Raw genomic sequence first — 23,745 nt, 5'->3', positions numbered from 1 at the left:
TTTGCTGCTGATATTATTTTACTGTTCTCATAGTTCTCATAGAAATCGGAAATTAAATTAAATAACAGTTCTGTTAAGAATTTATTTATTGTCTCGTCTTTCTTTCCACTAAATAGAAAAGTATCGAAAATGGTATCGATATCAATAAAAAGTAACAATCCCTATCCCTACTGAGGATAGCCTACCGAAATTGAATCATGTCGTTAGCGATGCTAGTTAACGTTAGATTGCTAGCTGTATTTCACTGGGTCTTGCAGCTGTTTGATTTACTGAAATTATAATGAAATGTTATGTTCTACTAGCCATTTTTCTACTTAAGCAAGTCACATTATTTCCAAGCCCTGATAGTGTAACTGAGACAACACAGTAAATAATTCCTCTTTCAAGTAATAAGCTCCCGTTCAATTGTTGAGCTTTAAATTAGCTGCACGGTCTGTAGAGATCTTGGGACAAAGCCACTTTTTTGTTCTGAAACCGGGCTATAAATATTGATTTTACGCTCGAAGGCGTGCTCATGAAGCGTTATCGACCTTTTGAGGCAATTGGTACCGACACAAATGTGTTGAGTGTGGCTTCAAATGGACAAACAACACGTGATCACCTGTCGAAGCTTCGGACGTCACACGAGCAGCTGGCATTTTATTCAAACGGATGCATATTTACGAACGCTACAGATAGATTGTCAGAGCTAGACAGCTGGATACAGATGTGAGATGTGAAAGAGTAGGTGTACACAAACCCATCTTTCTCTAGTTTTGCCACCTAAAAAAAGCGATACTTTTTTGACACAATTGTTTCAAATAGCTTGTTGCATCGGAAAGCTTTGTTTCCACCCATCACAATCTATAAGCCGCTTCAAAATATAAGCCGTACAACCACAAGAAAACTGTAAAATCGGGGTACAAGCCGCGGCTTTATTTCCGAAAAATACGGTAGCCAAATGCAGCCCTAAGCACAACAAGGAAAGTTAATAAACAAGGAGGGAGAAAGAGAGAGAGTTAGATAGACTTTTGGTGAGCATGTGATTGGCAAGGATGTGAGTCACTGAAGTGAGGATTCTGGAAGATTCTAATTAGAATGACGTTTGAGCCTGTTGTTCGGTCTTTGTTCTGTTCCTCAAGCTTTTTCACAGTCAAGAACCTTTATTTTTCCTCCTTTCATGAAAACACACATGATCTCCCCAATATTTTTTATGAAGTTGGAAGATTCCTACTGTCCAGTCACTTTGTCAAATCACTGTATCAGGCTACCGGAACTGTCAACTGGTCCCTGAACTTCTTTTCCCCTGGCCATTACTTTCTTCTTTCACTACTGTTTTCAGTTTCATTTATCTCTCTCTTTCTGTTCCTCTTTCTGTTTCTCTCTCTCTGCAGCCTTGGGGAAGATGGCAAAGCTTCTACATGTTGTCACTCTGAGCCCAAGACCCAGCATGATCCATTCCAGAAAGAGACAGAGAGAAGAAGTGTGTGAAGAGATAATATCCTCAACTGTCAGAGCCCTGGAGGCAGCTCCCTGCGTGCGTCTACAGTACAGTGTGGTTGTGTGTATGTGTGAGAGTGGTTGTGTGTGTGTCTGGTGTGTTTGTGAGAGATCATCAGAGTCTAGGGTCTCGGGTTGTGACATGAACCCAGAGAAGCACATACACATGCATTTCGCTCCAGCTATACCTGATCAAGTGCTCAGACAAATTAATGACTGTTCTTCTCCTTCTCACATCCCTTGCTCCCTCTCTCGCACCATTCAATGGTGTCAAGTTAGTCACTTCTACTCAATTGACTCACTGATTAAATGAAGAGCTTCTTGTGTTTTTTATTTTTACCTTCTCTTCTTCTGCTGAAGGATGGACTGAGAAGAGAAAACTCAGTAGGGGAAGGCTCCAAGGAGGTGGTAGAGCTGTCTGATTGAACTGGATAGAGGCCAAAGGCAGGTGAACAGGTACTTGTTTAGGAGTTGTTTGAAAGTGTCCAGAGAATGCAGTGTTGCAGATGTCTGCTGGGAGAGTTCCAAAGGGTGGGCGCTCTAACGGATGTCAGCTGTCTCAGTCTTCCCTGCCTTTGGTACAGTAGGCTACAGGTTCTAAAGCACCACAGGATATCAATTTTTTAATTACTTGTTAAAAAAAAAACTAGTAATTCGCAATCTTTATTGGAGAAAATGTGCACCTATATTATCTACATTAACTAAATCATAAAGCTTCTACCACTAGTTCTTCAATAGTTTTGTTCATTTTTTTTAACAAATATAACCAACCACTAATTCATAAAAATGTTATTCTCGTACCAAATATTGATCCATTCAAATGTAGATTTTTAGTGGCCCTTATATCAGTGCTCATTGGTGATACTTTAGTAATATCAGAGCTTATTGGGTTTCAACTCATGTTGGTGCCCATTCATTTACATTTATTCATTTAGCAGACGCTGTTATCCAAACCGACTTCCAAGAGAAAGCTTAGGTGCATAGGTCACTGATAATAACAACAAAATAGCCCCAAAACATTGCAGGTAGCCAAAACATGAAGCACACGTTGTTAACAACCAAAAATAAGTGCCAAAGGAAAGAACCATAAGAGCATGTAGTTAAGCAAGTTACAATTAAACAACATGAATCGCTATAAGTGCAAGTGTACCTGTAGAAAAGCAAGCAACAGTAAAAATATAAGATAAACTAAACAAAAATATTTGCAGCGAGTACAACCTCTTAGCGTGAGCCATTGTTTAGAAACATTCAATGGACACAATTGAAATCACTGACAGGCTAAGACCCTGAGATGCTAAGAGGATGACATGCTGACGTACGAAGATGCTGATGCAACGGAGTTAGAACCGTGAAACTCGCTCCTCAGGTATATAACGAAAATTATGACTAAATATCGTTGTCAATAAACCTTTTTCACGTGACGAAAACGAGACGAGACGTAATGCAATATCGTTGACGAATAAAAACTAGATGAAATGTGTTTCACAAAATAAAAACTATGCTAAAATGTCTTTTCATTTTGACATTGGCTTTAGACGCTAGCTTTAACCGAAAACAACTGAGACACGTGTGACCAGAGTATCTATTCCTGTGCTATATTCCAAAAAAAAAGCACCTGTGAAGCAAGTCCCACTGAAGATGGACAAGCCAACTAGTGCTCAGGATTTCTTTGCCACAAGGATGTACAACAATAACTCTCCAGAGCAACATACCAAAGAGGAGGGGATAGCACACTGGATAGGCTGCACAGGACTCCCAGCACAAATTGTCGAAGATGAGGAGTTCATTGCCATGATGGCAAAAATGGACAAAAAGTTCAAAGTGCCAAAAAGACATAACCTTTTTAACTTGATTGAAAAAATGTACAAAGAAGAAGACGGCATCCTTCCTGGGAGTCAGTGCCTATTACTTCAACGCTGAGGACAACAAAGCTGAACACAAACTCCTGAACTTAAAGGAGGTGGTTCACCCTCACACCGCAGAGTCAATTAGTACACTTGTAGAGGAGTCAATGGAAGAATGAGGAATCCCAAAAGAGAAGGTCCTCACAACAATTACTGACAATGGCAGCAATATGGTGGCTTCATTCCACACACATGCAGAAGTTGCCACAACTTCTGAGGAGGACTCAGAGGCGGAGCAAGACAATGCCAATGATGACTATGAGCATCAGGAAGGGGACGATGACCGATAAGTCTGTTTATGAAACTATGCTATTAATTCAGAATCAGATTTATTGGATAGGTTTGCATATACAAACAAGTAATTTGACTCTGGTTCGTATTTGCTCTCAAAGTACACAACAAACACTACATATAAAGAGTAAAAACACAAGGGGACAGTAAGAAACATAAATACTATATACAGTATAATTAATTCAACGTTTCTGAAACTGGTCATGATTTAATTTCATGTACATAGACTAAATAAGTTCATAGGAAGGTAACTACTAGAACAATTTCATTTGGTTCAATAATGTAAGGGCTAAAATGGTTAAATATGTAATATTTGTATTTTATTGTTTCCATGTAGATACGACTACGGAGCCACAGAGAGGACCCCATGTGTGGCTCACACCGTACAGCTTGTAGTGAATATGGTCCAGAAGGAACCCCCAATCCGAAGGCTGTTGGCGAAAGTGAGGCACTTGGTGAACAAATTTAGAAAGTCATCTGTCGCCACAGAGCGGGTGCTGCATAAATGTGCTCTGGTTCTGGTAACAGACTGTCCCACCAGGTGGTCAAGTTGCTTTGCTATGATTTCACGCTGTCTTGAAGTCAAGGAGCACCTCACAGCTGTGGCTGAGTCCATGGGCTGGGACAGCCTGCAGCCCAGTGAGTGGCAGAAGATCGGGATGCTGAGAGAACTTCTTCTGCCATTCGTGGAGCACATTAAGTTGCTTGAAAGTGATACTCAATCACTTTCCCTTGTTGTGCCAGCACTCCCGGATCTCAAAAACCACCTGTCAGAGTTTTTTCTTGCACATGGGCGACACTACAAAGATGCAGCTTCTCAAGAAGCTCAGAAGATGAGGCTCCAGAGTCAACCCCTGCAAAACGGTGTCGATTTAAGTTCTTTAGTGCTAATCGTCCATTGAGGCCCAAGAGAGCCAAGACAACCAACATTAGGCAGGAGATTTTAAAATATAAAAAGGTTGAGTCCCACCAGACTGCTGCTACTAGTGCTGAGGTTGAGGAATCCGGCATAGAGTATTGGTTAACTAAGTGTTGTTCCACTGCGTTTCCAACACTGAAACCTCTGGCCTTAGACCTCCTGGCGATGCCAGCCGCTCAGGCATTTACAGAGAGGGTCTTCAGTGTAACTGGTTACCTGTCTTGTGGCCGCAGGAACAGGGCAAGGACCATTTTGGAAAGAAGCGCTTTCCTCAAAGTAAACAAGCCTAAGTAAGTGGTAGTTAATGGCTGGCCTGAACAGACATGCAAGAAGCATGCATGTACTGTACAAACACACACACAGAGCATTTTAATGTTATTAGGGGTCCTCCGATAGGAGGCAACCTATTGTTTTTGTTAGTATTCTTATTATTAGGGTCCTCCGGTAGGAGGAAACCTATTGTTTTTGTTAGTATTCTTATTGGGGTGTGCTTGCCTTCGGCGAGCACAAACCATTGTTATCTCACATATATATTATAATTTATTGTTTCTTTTCGCCCCCCTAAGGCTCAGTCAATATTTGGACTACACTGACAACGGCTGTGTCAAAATGTTTGTCTTGGTCTCGATTGCGTTGGTTGTATTCGGATTTACGTTCCGTTGAACAGTTTAGGAGGTAACAACGTTTTTGTGGGGACAAAGTGCCTTTTGTCGACGAAGGGTAACCTGTGCTAGCTACGTCACCACGTCAACGCACGTTAGCAACGACGCATGGATACAATGTGATGGAGACTTTCTAGCTCGCAAATTGGAGCTTGGATTACGAGTGAAAAATACCACCCCCAAAAAGATTGAGTGGAACTGCAATCTTGCATTTTTGATTTAGGTCGTGATAGTCTTTGAAATTTGAGCGAGTGCAGGTCGCCCGTGAGACCGCCTCGTCTTTTAGGCGGCAGCCACGGCTTGAAAGCGTCATAGTTGTATTTTTTGTAGCTAATTGTATAATTCAATTTTACACAAAAAAAAACTGAAAGAGGGAAATGTTATGACGATGTGACTATTGTGAAAACAGCCAGGTGGTGAGATTTTAATATAGATAGCTGTAAAAACGTTGATTTGTTTGCTACGTGAGAGCCTGTCAGCCTCCATTGACGATTGCGGCAGCAAAAACAGTGTTGTCAACTCAGTCAACTGTCGATCTGCGTCTGGTGAGTATTTTCTTAATTTTGTACCAGGGTCAATTCTACATACTCGCCCACCAGTGTAGTAGGCTACAGTGCTGTCTTCAATGCCACAGCTATAGCTAAACTTTATTATGTCTTATTACACGGCTGTTCTTAATGCTGTAGAATGCTCCATTCACTTGAATGGGGCTTCCCAACGTTCTGCGGTGAACAATTTTCTTATATTTGACCGTTGCTATATTTGACCGCTGTCAAGGGAAGTGGCCTTTTTGCTTCTGATTTACGTCTTTCGTAGCACTCCGCAAGTAGTCCGGTAACTTTTCAACCCCAGCGTACTCTGTTGCTAAGCGACGTCAGCTGATTTGAAGCCTAAATAATGTTCAAAGTCTATGAAGTTCAACGTCTTTGGCGAACTATTTCTCTGCTGATCAACGAATGGTAACAAATGCATTGTAAAAAGACACACTGTGTTAAGTTATTTTTGTTGGCAAGTAGCCGTGTAATAAGCGGGATAATTTATAGAACGCCGATCATTATCGGGGAAATAAGCCCCTGCGAAACTAAACCCCTCCGTTTTGTGCTGTTCGCCCAGTCGGGTCTATATCCCTTACAAAAGAAACGTTCTAATTTCCTGCGCTTTCAAACAATCAGTGGTGTGGATAGCAACGGCAGCTAGGTTGCCTCTAGCAAACTGCTTTTGAATTAGCCATGTCCCCCTAAATTAATATCGAACTTATTTACGTTTTGGGGGGGCTTATTTTCTGTTAGAAAACGGTACTATTTGAATCGCAATACCATCTGAAATACTGCCAGTGACAACGTTGTTACAGTAGCTTGTTTCAAAAGGGGTTCCTTGTTTCAAAGGCTGTTCTTAATGAATTATACAATATGAGTACTAAATATGAGTAGGCTAAATGCTTGATTGAAATATGAAATATCACGAGAAGGGAAAACGGACCCACCTGCAACAGAAGCAAGCAAGCACACCCTACAATTTCTCCAGAAATTGTATCCTCTCTAGTTATTAGGGTTCCTCCGGTAGGAAGAAACCTATTGTTTTTGTTAGTATTCTTCTTATTATTATTAGGGTTCCTCCGGTAGGAAGTAACCTATTGTTTTTGTTAGTATTCCTATTATTATTATATTTCTCCGCTAAATGGCCCAACAGCTCAAAAAGTCCTGGACCCGATTTTTAACAATTTGGCCCAATGATACAACAGGTCCCTCTCTACTCCCACAAGGCTAGTGGCCCATGTGCGCCCATAGGTGGCGCTATAAAACACACCCAAAGTCTACGTGATTTCCCCAGCGCCCCATAATTCCAAAATGCCTGAAAATTGGTATACATGCCTTATTTCTCATGGGGAACAAAAAAGCCTCAAGAACCCATAAGGTCCGTCATTATAGATTTTGCTGTACTGTCCAAATTTGGTACAACCTTCAAAACCCCTCTCCTCATGAACCATAGATCCAATCGACTTGAAATTTGTTACAGATGTGTAGAATACATGTTTTTAAAAAGGGTCAAATTGAATAAGAAATGTAATTCAAAATGGCTGAAAGAAGTGTATTTATGAAAATGTCCAAATTGCCTCAATATTTTTTTTGTTAATAAATCAAATATAATTTTGACTGATTGTTTTTCAAACCTAATTAGGTTCAAGACGACATCAATCTCTAGTACCATAAACAATTTCACCTTGGTATGTCAATATATGATTGAATTCAATTGAATTGCTCCACAGTGCGCGCGCTCCAAATTATCACAGACTCATCCTGCCCCTTGACACTAGGGTGACTACCTGTCCCGCTTTGCATTGTGTCGCACAGCATTTTCACCCCTTGTTCCGCACATCGCATATTGAAAATGCTGTGCTATACAGCGCAAAGAGGGACATGTGGTCAACCTACTTGACACACGCGCAAGCTTGGCGAGACGCACACACATCCTTTCTGGAAATGGTCTGCTGACCAAGCCCTACCCTCATTTCGCTTCCAATCGCAGCTCGCCGTTACGAATATAAATTATTTTTTGGCGGCCATTGTTGTTTTCAACTGGAAACACCTGAAAGCCGTGTTGGAGGCAGCCACGTTCGGTAAGTCCTATTTTTACACATTTTAAGCTAGAATCAATGATTGGGTTCGTGAAAGTACACTATTCTTGAATTATTGTGAATTTTTGAGCACTTTGAGACCTTTAGATCGTGAGTTTGAAGTGGCAGAAAACCAAACTCGAAAAGTAGCTAGCTTTTTCCCTCTGTGTAATTACTGAATCATGTAGCATCTCGGCGAAATCATCAAAACGGTGGAGGAGCGCAGCTTTTAGGAGAACAAGCAATTCCCCACAGACCTGTTGGCTCAGAATTTTGATTTGGGTCGAGAAAGTCTTTGTAATAAGCCTATGCGCCAGGGAGACCGCATAGGCTTAGGCGACAGCCATGTTTTGGTTGCATCATGTTCATAAGTTTACCATTTCACAGTTCAGTCGACAACAAAAATGTCAAGGAGGGAAGCCTTTAGGAGATGTGGGAATTGTGCTTTTAGCCAGATTTCATTTGTCATTTTCCTGAGAAAGCGACCTACATTAGCCAGGCTAGTTTCACTCGGTCAGCGTATTTAAAGGTCTCTGACAGTCAGAATCACTGTTTACAGGCAAAGGGCGAGTTGGTCTTTTGTCAGATGTGTATATTGACCAGTTTAGAGCTAAATACTTTTGCCAGAGCCTGGAATCGAGCCAAATGTTTTGAGTGACTTTGCATGGCCGGGTCTCCATCAGTTCAACACATTTGGATTCAAGTTCAGGTAATGCCATTGCATTTCACAGTCAAAACTTTAGTTTATGTCAAGTGTAGATGTAAAAAGCTTCATTTTTCACAATTGACATGGATCCTTTCTTCACTTTTACAGGTCTAGAGGGTCATGCAGAGGCCTGCTCAACAAAGGATGCTGAGAGAAAAACTGATCCCTTGCTGGACTACCCCCCTCTAGCTGGACAGAATCAGAATCAGGACAGCTTCTCTTCAGCCCTGACCCCAGGACAGCTTCATCCAGCTGGCCTGCCCTGACTGCCTGCCTGCAGGCCCTGCTTGCCCCTGCCTGCAGGCCATGCTTGCCCCTGCCTGCAGGCCCTGCTTGCCCTTGCCTGCTGGCCCTGCTTGCCCCTCCAGAGACACAGTCACCCCAAAGACACAGTAGTTCTGCAGACTGCTTTTTTGAGGACATTGATGAAAAAGGACAAACCAGCATTTTTTACTTTGATGAAAGTCTAAATGTTTAATCCTTTCCATGTCCCAGCATACCAAGCTGCTGACTTTTAGTGTCTTAAGTAATAAAACCAGTTCAAGTTATAGACTTTTGACCTGATTCCAATGATTAGACATCTGAATAAAAACCACTCAAGAGAAGTACTGCTTCTTCGATAATTTGTGCTTCACATCAGTACATCTCACACATTTGCCTTTGTTACCATGGTATTCATGGAATTGCTAGTTTCTGCTCCACCATTGTGTAATAAAAAAATATAATTTAGGACAGCAATTCAATTTTTGTGTTATCCTTTCGCATTACACACATTTAGTCAATGTTTTTAAACTCAACCGATTGTTGTCATTTTACCATAGTGTTCATATTGAACAGACATCAGTGTTTGGGAAGATTACTGTATATTTCTACTCTGACCAGTATTTCCATTGTAAATTTGGTCTTTAATTTCAATTGGAAGTGTTATTAACATGTCTTAAATAGTCTTGAATTTAACTTGTTTACACCTGTAGACACCCTGTGAAGCCCCCACCCCCCAATCCAGAGACAGTTGGTGACAGAGAGGTGCAGACATTAAGTTAAACATAGTTATGCCTTAAAGTAAAAAATAGAGACTAAATGTGGATGTAAATGAATGTTGACACTCAGTTCTCTGAGTTGGTGCATGTCAGTTTAGGCAAAGGTTGTCTTTTAAACCTTTAGGTTTAAAAAGAAGTCAGATTTGATTGGAACTCTCTCTTTTATACATTTATAGTTGGATTTGACATTTAACAGCCATTTAATTCATTAAGCAAGTTGTTTAACTCAAACAACGATAACACAGTACATATGGTATACAAAGCTGCAGTCAGATTTTGAGAAATTGTTAGCTTGGATGTTATCTTGCCATATACATGGGGTCTTGATGATGATGCGCACGCAGCTTCAAGGCAGAAAGACGCGTTCCATTTCAGGAGACTCCGAGACCTTAGCGCGTCACTAGCATCTTGTCATATCACGCAGTCGGAGCACAGCTAAATCATAAGCGTCAGCGCTCTTGGGTACCCAGCATGCAGTGTGGCATGTCAAAAAAAAAAAAAAACTTGTGGAAAATAGTTTGGTTACAACAGCTATGCAAGGGTTTTCAGTTGTTGCGTCCGTTCAGATAGATGTTTTTTAGGGTTCCTCCGTCAGGAGGACCCTATTGTAATTGTTAGTGGCCAAGCCGCGAAGAGGCGAAGCCACATAAGTGATTCAACCTTTTTTTGTTATTATTGGTGGCCAAGCCGCGAAGCAGCGAAGCCACATAAGTGATTCAACCTTTTCTTATTATTATTGGTGGCCAAGCCGCGAAGCGGCGAAGCCACATAAGTGATTCTACCTTTTCTTCTTATTATTATTATTATTAGGGGCCAAGCAGCGAAGCTGCGAGGCACCTAATGTAATTGTTAGTTTTTCTATTATTATTATTATCCTTCCGCCATGGGGTCCTATGGCAGGCCCTAGAAGCGCTTGGTCGAAAGTTGTGAAATTTGACACACATTAGGGACAGTCCCCTGGTCCAATTCACAAAGTTTCATGTCCCGTACTTTGGCACTCTAGCGCCACCAATGGGTCAAAGTTGGAGTTGTGTTTACACACGCAACTTTTGAACCGTATGGCCCATTTTCAAAAATGAGGTAACATTGGATTCCCTGGATCAAGACGAGTTCAACACACCCTATGACGTCAATTTCCGGTTATATAGATTTTCCACCATTTTGAATTTTAAGGAAACACCTTTTTTCGCTTCAACTACTTTTATTTTGTCCAAATCTTCCCCAGAATTGGCACACATTATCATCAGACCAACCCTCACAGAAGTTATCAAAGGATATTCGATTTTCAAAACCGTTTGTCCGGTACAGCCAATCAAAATTGGCAACAAAGCAACCAAACAGGAAGTTGGGTCATATCTCAGCTATTTTTTGAGAAATCAACACCAAACTTAACATGATGACTCGGAACCCTCTTCTGAGGCTGTCCAATTAATTTGGTGTTATGTGATAACTGGGCGTGGCCGCAGGAAGCAAAAATGTGTTTTGGCCAATAACTGTTGATTTGTTTGCCTTTATTAAGTGATTCCTTTGTCTCATGATATTTTGGGACATCCCGTATGTGATACATGATAACTTGTGATAATAGCCGAATTGATCCGGCCGCCATTTTGAATTCATTGAAAAACGTTTTTTCTTTACTCCTCCTACACATGTTGTCCAATCTTCACCAAATTGGGCAGAGAGTATCTTCAGACCAAGCCTCACAAAGGGTTTCACATGATTTTTTGATTTTCAGAACCGTTTGCCCGGTACAGGCAGTCAAAATGTGCCATTAAGCCAGCCAACAGGAAGTTGGGTCGTATCTCAGCAAATCTTTGATGGATTCACACCAAACTTGCTGCATGCACTCGGAACCCTGTTTTGAGGATTTCTAAAGTGTTTACGGGGTCATTTGACTGCTTGGCCACCACATTGCTGCTTGCAGCTATATTTGGTATTATTCTTCTTCTTGTAATTTATCTCATGAACACATTGGTAAAAAGTTTTGAAATTTGGCATATTGATACAACATGCCACAACTACGGCCCAAACACAGACTGGCCCACATTAGACCATAGGGGGCGCCACAGGCCACGCCCAAATGTCCACTTTTCAGAGTGATTGCATTTCCACCCCATTGCTCCAATTCTTCTGAAACTTGGTTTGCATGCCTCATTTTTCATGAGGAACAAAAAAGCCTCAAGGACCCATAAGGTCCACCGTGATGTATTTTCCTGTACAGTGATAATTTGGGAAAACCTTCAAAATAGATCTCCTCCTACAAAAAAGGTCAAATTGACTTGACATTTTGTACAGATATGCATCATTGACATATAAACAAATGTTACTTAAGACAGTTGAATCAAATACAAAATGTCTGAAAGGGGTGTATTTATGTAAATGTACACATTGCCTCAATAAGTTTGTGTCACTAAATCAAATTTGAATGATGGTTTTTCAAACCCAATAGGCTTTAAGATGACATCACCCTGAAGTACCCTGCAAAGTTTCACTTTGATATGTAAAAATATGACTGAATTACAGCTGTTTGAGCTTGGACCAAATCTGACAATGCTTGCCATTGGAGAAACATCTTATTTTATTATCCAGTTGATGACTGAACATGGCAGATTACAGATCTGGCAATGGCTCAATTGGCTGAGATGTTGTGCTGATAATCAAATGGTTGTAAGTTCAAAACCAGTCAGAGGCAATTTTTTGAACACATTTCTTTTTGGACAGACCGGTTTCTAGTGTTCCGGTCAATCCTCCGGTTGTAAAACACAGCAATGATTGTTCATTTGAGCCCATAACAACACTCTCATCATCTGATAAGCGAGATTGTGTAAACCACTGCAAAACAAGCCAAGTTTACAACAGTAGCTAGTTATTTGGAGTCTACGTATGGTAGTGTCAGATTTACAACCAAATTAGCTCGAATGAAGTATATTGATCATTAGACATCTCTCTGAAGTACCATAAACAATTTCACCTTGGTATGTCAAAATATGATTGCATTAGAGCTGTTTCAACCTGGGCTGAATCTAACAACGTTTACCACAGAAGAAACAGCTTACTTTTTTGTACAGTAACTGAACATGACAATATTCAACACTGAGAATAGCTCAACGAGTTGCAACGGTGACCTGCAAAGTATAAGGGGGTGTAGGTTCAAATCCAGCCACACTGTTTGAGTCTGTCTTAAATTTGAATATAAGTTTAGTTAAACAGGATGACAGTCTTCTGAAGTACCATGCGCAATTTCACCTTGATATGTCAAAAGATTGTTGAATTACAGCTGTTTAAACTTTGGCCGAATTGACCAATCCACGCTACAGGAGAAACGGCTTTCTTTTTTTACACAGAAACCGACCAGAATTTCTCAGCTTTCAGTGTTACTCAATAGGCTGAATCGTTGTGCTGCAAAGCGCAAGGTCACAGGTTCGATTCCAGAAACGGTCTTTTGGCCTGTCATAATTTTGATTACTTGTTTAGTTAAACAGGCAGACATCATTCTGAAATACCATGCGCAATTTCATGCAATTTCACTTTGAAATGTCAACCGTTTCTTAACCTTTGTCCCAAAGCTGACCAAAAACTAATACTCAAATCACGCAGTGGGAGCACAGCTAGATAATTAGCGTCAGCCACTCGAGTACCCAGCATGCAGTGCGGCATGCAGTGCGGTTTGCCTTGCCACGCAAAGACTTGTGGAAAATAGTTTGGTTACAAAAGCCGTGCGAGGGATTTTAGTTGTTGTGTTCGTTCAGTTAGATGTTTGTAACGTTATTGTTGGTTAGTTAATATAATCTTGTTGGTCACCCTGATTGTGTATGTTGGGTAGTTTAATGGGACCAGAGAATCGGCTGCTATACCGTCACAGGCTATTCTTGCAAGGTGCTGAATATGAGCTCTGCCTTAGCCCGGTTGTCCACATGACTTGTTAGTTGAGCATTGACTGAGAGTCTGGAAAGAGATCAACTCAATAAGAGTTTCAATATCCTATGAAAAGTTACTACTCAGCCCTTACTAATTATAATATCTCAGCCGTTGATGTGTAGAAGAGAGGCTAGAGAGACTGACTTGCTCATGAGTTCAAATCCCCGTTCAGCCTATTGTTGTTGGCCAAACATGAAGTCGTTTTGCTCTCTTGTTCTCCAAGTCTCGATCTTCTACAGTGTACATATTTTGCCATTTTGCGGAGGAACCCGCATCGCTGCTTGCAGCTATATTTAATATTGTTGTTTGTTAGTTAAAATAATGTTGTTGGTCACTCTGAGAGTGCATGTTGTGTGGTTTAATGGGAAGTGAGAGTCGACTATAGTACATCAATGTACGCAAGGAGTTGATGTACTATAAACTGTGCCATAAACCTTAAACCAATGAGGCTATTCTTGACCGTAAGTTAACTGTGGTTCTAGAAAGCGGTCTTCAAGCCATCTTTGAGAAATTCTGGAAACAGTGTTGAGAGCAATGTGTTTTGACTGTGAGAGGCAATTTTTGGTCGTCATCTAAACCTCATGCGTCCGCTACAGCATTTCTGCTTTGGCGTGACTTGCGCTGGGAGGGAGGTAAACGGCATGGATCGGGATAGTTTGCGGGCAGTTGTATTTTATTATAGGGTGAAATGGAATGAGAAATTTAATACAAAATGTCTGAAATTGTCTGAAATGGGTGTATTTATGTAAATGTCCAGATTGCCTCAATAAATTTGTGTCAATAAATCAAATATCATTTTGACTGATGGTTTTCAAACCTTATTGGGTTCAAGATGACATCACTCTGAAGTACCATCAACAATTTCACGTTGGCATGTCAAAATATGATTGAATTTGAGTAGTTTAAACTTTGGCTGAATCTAACAACTCTTACCACAGAAGAAACAGCTTACTTTTTTATTCAGTAACTGAACATGACAATATTCAACACTGAGAATATCTCAATGGACAGGGACAGTGACTTGCAAAGTATAAGATTGTAGGTTTGAATTCTGCCACAGTCTTTTAGCCTGTCTTAAATTGGAATATCTGTTTAGTTAAACAGGATGACATCATTATGAAATACCATGCGCAATTTCACGCAATTCCACTTTGAAATGTCAACCGCTTCTTAACCTATGTCCCAAAGTTGACCAAGGTAAAAATTTGCCTTTTCTACTCTTACGTTCTCAACAGTTGGTGTGTAGCAGAGAGGATAGAGAGGCTGCCTTGTAACCTTATGCTCATGAGTTCAAATCCCCATTCAGGCTATTGTTGTTGGCCCAACATGAAGTAGTTTTGCTCTGTTGTTGTCCAACTCTTGACCTTCTACAATGTACATTTTTATAATATTTTGCCATTTTGCGGAGGAACCCGCATCGCTGTTGCAGCTATATTTATAATTGTATTAGTATTAAGCATTGGTTGATTCTGATTTGGTTGTGAAGACTTTCTTTTTTATTCCTGAACAAATATTCAGGTAGTTCAAGCCAACAGTGTTAACAGCTGAAAGCTGAAGGTGTAGACTTCCATTTAAGACCATTTAACCTATGTGGGTTTTATGGCAATCAGAGATACTCTCTGTGGCGGGCAGCAGAGAAAAGAAAATCTATAGTCTAAAATATAGCCAAAGAGTAATGTGTACTGGACATTTTTGTTTTTTGTTTGTTATAACCTTAACCGTCTTAAAATAACACATCCAGGAGGTTACAGTTTATGTAGTTGCTGTTGAGACTGTTGGTTATTTGGTTCAGTAGTTGGCATAATTATTTTAATAGTTTTTATGATGCAAAATCTGACTTCAGTTTACAAGTAAGAGACGTACACATTTTATTTGCACTTTTTAGTATGTTATTGTAACTCGAGCATTCAAGCACCTTGTTTCTCTTTGTGAAACTGGAATGTATACATTTTCTGGCATTGTCATGTAATGGTAATTTGTGTGTGTACTTCTAACATGTTTGTTTGGTAAAATAAATATGTTGTAAATTCAAATCAGAGCGCCTTTTGTGTCTGGAATGGATGTATTCTTAAGTCTATAAGGTAAAAATAATTTAAGAACCTTGTTTGAAATGGGTTTTGCTAAAGGAGTTGTGGTTTAGTCTATACTACTAGGTACTTATACTATATTGACTACCTATACTAAATGTCATCAGTTTTTGTTGACTAAACTAGACTAAAATAGTCATGGATAATTTTGACTAAAACTAGACTAAAATGCTCAGACTTTAAGTCGACTAAAACTTGACTAGACTAAAAAGGGTATGTCCATGACTAAAACTAATAATAACTAAAATGACAGCTTGACACAAAGACTAAAACTAAAATGCAAACAGGCCGCCAAAAACAACACTAGTAGTGGTCACGCTTGACAAGTCGGTCGTGCGTTCGAGCCCAGTGAGTGGCGAGCGAACCTTGTTGTGACGGAGCGTGGCTACAGCTGTTACATACCCGTCACACAGACAGCCAAACAGAGTGACACAAAAGCCAACTGATAGATGCTAACAGACAGCAAAACAGACAGACACAGTCTAGCAAAATTTAACACATGCTAACAGACAGTTTGCTTTAGATGAACATGCTAACCAACAAGCCGATAAAAACACTGATTTGTTGTTGACGGGTAACTGGAAGCCAGAGGGAGATTGCTGTCACTGAGGCATGATGATAATGTAACTCCATGGAGCGTGAGGGCCACGTCATGCAGAAGAAGAAGAAAAGACCAAAGAAACTATGAGTCAAAAAAAATTCTGCTAATTATAGAGCTTCAGCCACATCAATGTGACCACTAAGAGAGGACACGATCAGCCCGGGACGACTCATCATTCTAACATATTATTGTGACTTTCTTTTCCTTTCTAAATATCATTATTTCCGAATGAGGTACAGTAGGCTATCATGCAACAAAAAAAAAACTAACATTTCTGCTGCCGCACAAATACAGAAGACGAAAAAACTAATTTTAGACAATAAAGTAAAAATAGGTTCCTAAGACTTTTGCAGGGTACTGAATAACTGGTGAATGTGTTTGTGAGAAGGTCATCTCCTGCTAATTTGGGATGATGACAATGTAACGATGAAACAGAAAACAAGCTTCAGAGGGCAGCGCGGGTAGTTAGCACCACTCATCTTTGTCAGCCTCACTCAGGGTGTGTTGAACCCTGTATTCACTTCAGGATGAGCTCACGAAGGTGTGCTCTCTGCTGTAGCTTTAAGTGACGTTGTGTTCAAACACACTACGTTGCCTATAATTCACTTACAGCGCAAGTCTCCATTGGAGACTTCAAATACAAGTCAGGAGTGTGCGTGTGAAGGATATTTGGGAGAGAGAGTGGGATTGTAATGCATTAATACTGAGAATAACTAATAGCTAATGATTCAATGGCCAGCCTGACTGTAGCCACAACTGAAAAACTACCATCAAATCACAACTGATTTTCTCCTTCATTCCGCACATCTTACCTTTTAAAGATAAATATAATTATACTACTGTCTTTGTGAGGAGCATGAGAAAGCTAAAGGGACAACCCACAAAATAAGCAGGAAAATAATTTAATTTTTAATTTAACATAGTGGACTGAGAGAAGAACAACCCAATAACAGTGCATGTGTGTTTTGCATTTGTCCATGCATGTGTGAATGCCTGCCCATGTGTGGTGGCAAAGTTGTTGCCATGGTGATGATTGGGTTGAAGATAATTAAGCAGGACCAGACAAGAGAGATACATGTAGTGATGGAGAGAAAGAGAACAAAAGAGAGGAATAATGTTTATCATGCTGTTCATTTTTTTACAGACATGAGAGAATCTGGGCTCTATTCCTCATCTTAATAAGACCATCTTCATTTATTGGAAAAAGGAAAAGCACATTGGGGAAAATATTTGTTTATGAATCCCAAGGCTTGCACAGGGGCTTGACCTAGAAACATTATGCTATTTCCCTGTGGGTCACAACCCAGCTTTACAAAGTTAGCTAGACAGCACCAGTACCTAAAGGTCCGGCCGTCTACAGCAACATGTTGGTTCAGACAGGACCAGCAGTCAAGAAAAACATCTGAGTAGCCATCTAATCGGCAGGTGAATGGTATGCCCTGGTCAAATCAGCTACTGTTAAAGTAATGAACCCAGCATGTAATCCTTACTAACTTATCTTTGACTGAGGTAAGTGTTGTGGGTCTTCTAAGAATGTGTTTGAATGTGTTGACATACATCTGTGTCTGAGAGGGAGCAAGAGAGCAGGGGAGAGAGGAGGAGAGCGAGTGCGACAGCCCCAGAGTCTCTGTGGCTCAGCTGCGAGTGGGTGGAGGTGGTGTAAGCCTGTGTGAAGCAGCCTTTTAAGTCTCTCTGTCTCTTTTCTTCTGCAGAAGAAAAAAAAAGTGGTGTGTTTCATCCACGAAGAAGAGTCTTTGGAGTCCGTGTGCTTGTTCGAGTTCAGTGAGAACCCTTCAGGACATTGAGAGTTTCAAGGGATTTTGAAAAACAGGTTTACTTGGTGGTTGGGTAAATCTCCATTCTGAAGATAGGTAGAGGGTTAAGTGATGGGTGGATTTGGAAGGGAACACACAGTGAGGTGTGGGCGTGGGAAAATATACTGTAGCATGGATGTTGTCCTTGTACAGGAACATGACAGGTTTGTATCACTCTCACTCATGGGCGTCAGCAGCATTTTGAGAGTGGGGGGGACACATTTTGCTGGGGGTTCTGAGGGAATTTTTTTAAGATGCAGATGCAATTTCCCGCATTCTGGTGCATTTACAATTTTTTTGATAGAAAAGCAGATCTCAGACCACATTAAAAGATTTTGAAAACTAAACTTCCCAATAAGCAATGGGACATCTTCCTCAACTACCTGTCACCTTTCAGCACTCACCTCAACAATAAGGCTGTCTCAATTGCCCCTGCATGATGCCCCTGCCTTTGACTCACTCTCAACCACCTACAGTATATCAGGAGATGCATTGGGCATTCTTTCATATTGATAATTGAAATAAGCTGTATTATTCATATGAAGACTTCTGAGATGTAAATCATGTTATCAGCATATCAAATTCACAATTGGTATAGGTTTAATAGCCTAATAATTGTGTAGGCTATATAAAAAATGAGCACCTCCTTAAAGAGACGCACAGTCCGGGAGTACAACGGTACTTAGGAATGGTTTGCTTGACCCGATCAGTGTTGGGTGTAACGCGTTACTGTAATTAAATTACTTATCCACTGAAAAAAAAGTAAGGAATTACTGTTAATTTTTAGGTAATTAGTTACTTGTAATGTACTTGCATTACATACCTACTGTAAATTAGTCAAACAGTTCTGTATAAATCAATATTGACTTAAAATCTAAATGTATCGTTTTACGGGTAAAAGTGAACACTGCCTCTTTAAAATTGTTAGCTGTCGTGCAGTTGCACGGGAGATGCGAGGTTTTGCTGCATAAGCGCGGGCTCTAGCGGTTTGAATTGGAAGATTTCGGACTCAGCGGAAGCAAGTAGCTCTAGCTGTTTTACCAAATGGAAATATTCCAAGTACTTTACCTTTTAGAACATTATTGTCAAGTTTGTCCTGGGGAGAAAAAATGATACGTGGCTGCGGCTAGCACAAGTAACCTACTGAAGCACCTCACAAGACAGTATCGACGAACAGTTTTGAGTGATCCATGTTCATCAGAATCAAAATCAGAAAGGGTTTTAATCGCCATGAAAGTTTGCACAGACTAGGAATATACTTTGGCATCGACAGATAACACCTGTTAAGCAGGCAAAACTAGATTTTACATCGCCAGTGCAGAAGGTGTTTGAAGGTGATCTTAAAAAAATTATTGCTAACTAGATTGCAGGAAGAGATGCTACTGCTGCGTACCGTAGAATCCTGTGATGTCATGTTTAACTTAAAGTTAAGATTTAAAAAGGTAAAAGGCTAAACTGTTCCAAGTTTGACTTGTATTTAATTATTGAAAGACTTTCCTTTCTGTTGTCTATCCAGTCAAGGTTTATAGGGATTGTAAGAAGTAATGCATTACATTACTTATTCAGTAATTAAATAACTTTTCAGACAGAGTAATTACAAAAGTAATTTAAATACAATATTGATGAAGTAATTAGTAATTAGTAATTAATTACTTTTTTGAAGTAACTTACCCAACACTGGACCCAATGTTAGTTTCCTCAAGGATCACAATGGCTCTTGCTTAGAGACTTGTTGTTTTGTGGTTAGTGGTAACTGATTTAAATTGTACTCGCTATGAAATATTTAGTTTTTATTGTAGCTTGCTTTTCTACAGGTACACTTGCACTCATAGCGGTTCATGTTGTTTAATTGTAACTTGCTTAACTACATGCTCTTATGGTTCTTTCCTTTGGCACTTATTTTGGTTGTTCACAATGTGTGCTTCATGTTTTGGCTACTCGCAATGTTTTTGGGGCTATCTTGTTGTTATTATCAGTGATCTATGCCCTTTGTAAAGCTCTCTCTTGGAAGTCGCTTTGGATAAAAAGTGTCTGGTAAATGAATAAATGTAAATGTAAAAAGTGTGTTAAAACCTGTATTTTCCACAGATTACATCCTTATGATGTAAGCTTTCAGAAAATACATGGTGGTTGGATCAGTTTCCCTAAATGGCACAACCCGAAAAAATACTCTATTTACCAATACCTAATTTATTATGCATGGGCAGCATACTAATATGGAGGGAAGGACATGTCTGTTGTCTCATTAGATAGCTAACATCCTGAGTGTATAAGCTTTCAGATGGTTTTATTGGTTGAATCAGTTTTGCCTTCATGTTACAGACTAACATGTAGCAATACAATTCTGCAAATTGCCAAAATTACAACGTTGAGCAACCTTGTTTAATTTGGAAGACATTTCTGAAATGAAGGGTAAAAAAAGTTGTTAGAAAAACTAGCATGTTAGCTAACGTTAACTCCCGGTTGCTCACGGTTGTTACAGTATGCCAATAAAAAAAAAAAAAAAACATCCTTCTCATCGCTTTCTGCCGAAACAGATGCCTAGGTTTGAACACGGCCAAAAGCACAACATATTTCAGACCCAGATTAAGAAATCAATTAATGCTGTTCCACTTGTAATGGGTAAATAAAGTATGGTATTGCCTAGTGGTAGTTTAAGGTAAATAGCTTGCTTATCTAGCTATAATCATAATGTTTGCAGACGGATGTTTGTGACTTAATGCTATTATAGTCAGAGAATGTCTCATGAGGGTGCTTTGGCCACTGAAAGGAAAACATGAAAAAAACGTCCTTATGCCCTTATGTCTGTGGAACAGTCGATGTCTGAAGTGCTAGCTGCAAGCGTGACGCTTCGATGAAAGAGTGCGTGATGAGGCTGTTTGTTTAGGAAACCAGGAAAACGCGGAGTGGATTTCTATTGCTATGGGTATTCTCCCTTCTGATAAAGTGGAACGGATTTGATTGTGAAGCAATGGAAAGAACTCCGGACGAGTAGACCAGTCATGCACTAATATTTTGATTGCAAATGTGGGGGGTCCAAACTAGCCTGGCTCTGCCCTCCTACGTACTTTCGCTCAATTTGGATTTAGCTTCTGTACTAGGTCTGGGAGTTTGACTTTGAAGATGGTTTTCAGAAAAAAAAAAATTGTAGGTCCAATCAGCGAACAGAGGGAGTGGCTGAGAACGATGACGTTAATGTTGTGCACTAGTTTGAGTAGTACAGTAATGGCGGCGGAGAAAGATGCGAGCTAAGTTATTCTGCGGTTGTGGCAATGCTGCCGAATATCCATGTACAAATTAAATGTACGAGGGTCTGGTTAGGACCAGGCTAGGTCCAAACAACTTTAAGTGAGGGGGACGTGAAAGTTATATTGTGGCAACGCCCATGCTCTCACGAGATATCACTCCATTTCATCCATACCCAGTCAGATGGCTTGATAAAAACCTAGGATGATCTGTGTGGTACAAGTCCTGATTAATACAGAAAGAGATCCATGAAGTCAATGCATGCATTGATCCAATTGTCTGACAGAAATGTCACAGACACTATGAGGGGGAGAGAAAGAGAGAGAGAGGGGGAGGTATTAAAAATAAGATGAGTGATATCAACTGAAGTAATGAAAGTAGAGAGGAGAGAACTCCAGGATGAGATCATGACAGGCTTAGCTGCCTTTTAAAGCTGACTGGAAATAGCAGTGTGCCAAGGCATCATGAAAAGAGCGTCACTGAAATGTTCCACAAAACCCCCCCCAAACATATTGTTTAGGGTGGTTGAAGTACTGTGGTAACTCTGTGTTTGTAGGTGAGTGTGCTACTGAGGGAAACAAGGGGGGGAAAGAGAGAAAAAGAGACATCAGATAATGTGTACAGTACGTGTGTGTGTTTCTACACACAATCCTCCATAGTAATAAAAGGAAGAAACCAATACGGAGAGAATTGACTGTATGTCACTGACTTAATTAGCTGTCGAATGTCTTTCCCTCTCTCTACCTCCCACTCTCCCTCCACCCCATCCCTCTATTCCTCCCCGATCCCTCTCTCCCTCATCATCCTCTCCATCTCCCTCCCATTCATTCATTCATCCATCCCTCTTTCCCTCCCTCTGTTCACCTGCAATGCTAGTGTAGTGGTGCAGCAATCTCTCTCCGTGTTTAATGAGCCAGACACCACAAACACATAACGTCCTGGCCTTGTTATGCACAAGATAAATTTGCTATCTATATAACAGAGCAAGCCATATCAAAGTGAACTGGTGTGTGTACATTTTAACTGACAAATATACATGACACTGTGGGTTGTGGTTTCTGTTCTGACTTACTGTAGCATGGCCTGTTTTCTAAATCGTTTTCTTAATGAGGTGTGCGTGTTTATGTGTCTATCACTGTACTTTGGGTTCTGAAAACTGGTGTATGTCTCCTGTCTTGAGGGTAAATATATGTCAGGTGGGTCTGTCAGTAATGTTGTGTTTCCCTCTCTAGTCCTGTTGGTGAATCAAACATATACACATGCACAAAAGACACGAAAACACACTTTTGACATAAACCCCTCATTAGTGGAGCTATCTCAGACAAAAACCCTAAGGATTGGTGGGATATGAAGAATCGAGATTATTATGATTATTATGGATTAAAAAAAGATCTGGGCTTCTCTGGTCACACCTTTTAGGAAGAAGGAAAAGGGAAACACATCGCATAGGGTCACATACAACACAATCACATAATACCACCGACACACACTATCACATCAAACATTCACAGGTGTTAAGAACCCCCCCCCCCACCTCTCCCTTCTCCCAAATAATTCCCCTCAATAACAGTGAGATAAGTTGCAGCTATCCTATTCATACTGTGAGCTCTATCACACACACAAACACACACATATTTAAACGCTGCTACCACTGCTCTCCTTTCACATGCCCCCTGAGCACGACATCCTCTTTCATCACAACCCTGCTTTCATCATCAAACAAAGTGTCTAATTAGTCTAGACTTGGATACAAGGAGCTTTGTATGTGTGTGTGTGTGTGTGTGTGTGCATGTCTGTGAGCAGATGCATACAAACTGACTATTAATGCATGCACTTGAGCTGGGTGTGTGTATATACAAATGTGTGTGTGGTAGGTTTGTTTGTGTAAAGTATGGCTCAGTAAATGGTTGTGTGTGTACACACGTACGACCCAGTGAATGGTTGTGTGTGTGTATGTGTGCACACGTACTGTATGTTAATGGACTGAGCTCCGTTGTGGCACAGCAATTCTACTCCCTGGCTGTACTGAGAAACAAGCTTCTGTCATTGTTTCTTGAAAACTGCCGGATGAGGTTTTTGAGGTGACTGTTGTCAGGGCCCATTAGAAATAACAGAGAGGGATCTCTACTCTCCCACTCACAGGTAAGCAAGCTGAACAGCAAAGATAACACAAGTAAACACATAATGCAGTTTTTAAATGAAGATTTTTTATTATTAAGAAGAAAAAGAACCCCCCCCCCCCCCCCCGTTATAAAATAACTTAACTTTGGTTTATCACACAAGTTCAATTTCTCTAGCCACAACCTGGCCTGATTACTGCCACACCTGTTCTCAATCAAGAAATCACTTAAATAGGACCTGCCTGACAAAGTGTAGACCAAAAGATCCTCAAAGGCTACATATCATGCTGACATCCAAAGAAATTCAGGACACATGAGAAAGAGAATAATTGAGGTCTGGAAAA

At 40.4% G+C, this 23,745-nt stretch overlaps 1 protein-coding gene across 2 annotated transcripts in view; it reads right to left on the bottom strand.

The window, feature by feature from the left end:
- Nucleotides 1-23,745, bottom strand: part of prkcab (protein kinase C, alpha, b) — a 360,544-nt gene that overhangs the window by 163,626 nt on the left and 173,173 nt on the right. The window lies entirely within an intron of this gene.

This window comes from Hypomesus nipponensis, chromosome 17 (genome assembly GCF_054491055.1).
Source record: "Hypomesus nipponensis isolate SF chromosome 17, ASM5449105v1, whole genome shotgun sequence".
Lineage (NCBI taxonomy): Eukaryota > Metazoa > Chordata > Actinopteri > Osmeriformes > Osmeridae > Hypomesus > Hypomesus nipponensis.
Note: the sequence above shows the minus strand (reverse complement) of the source record. Positions and strands in the feature narration are given on the sequence as shown.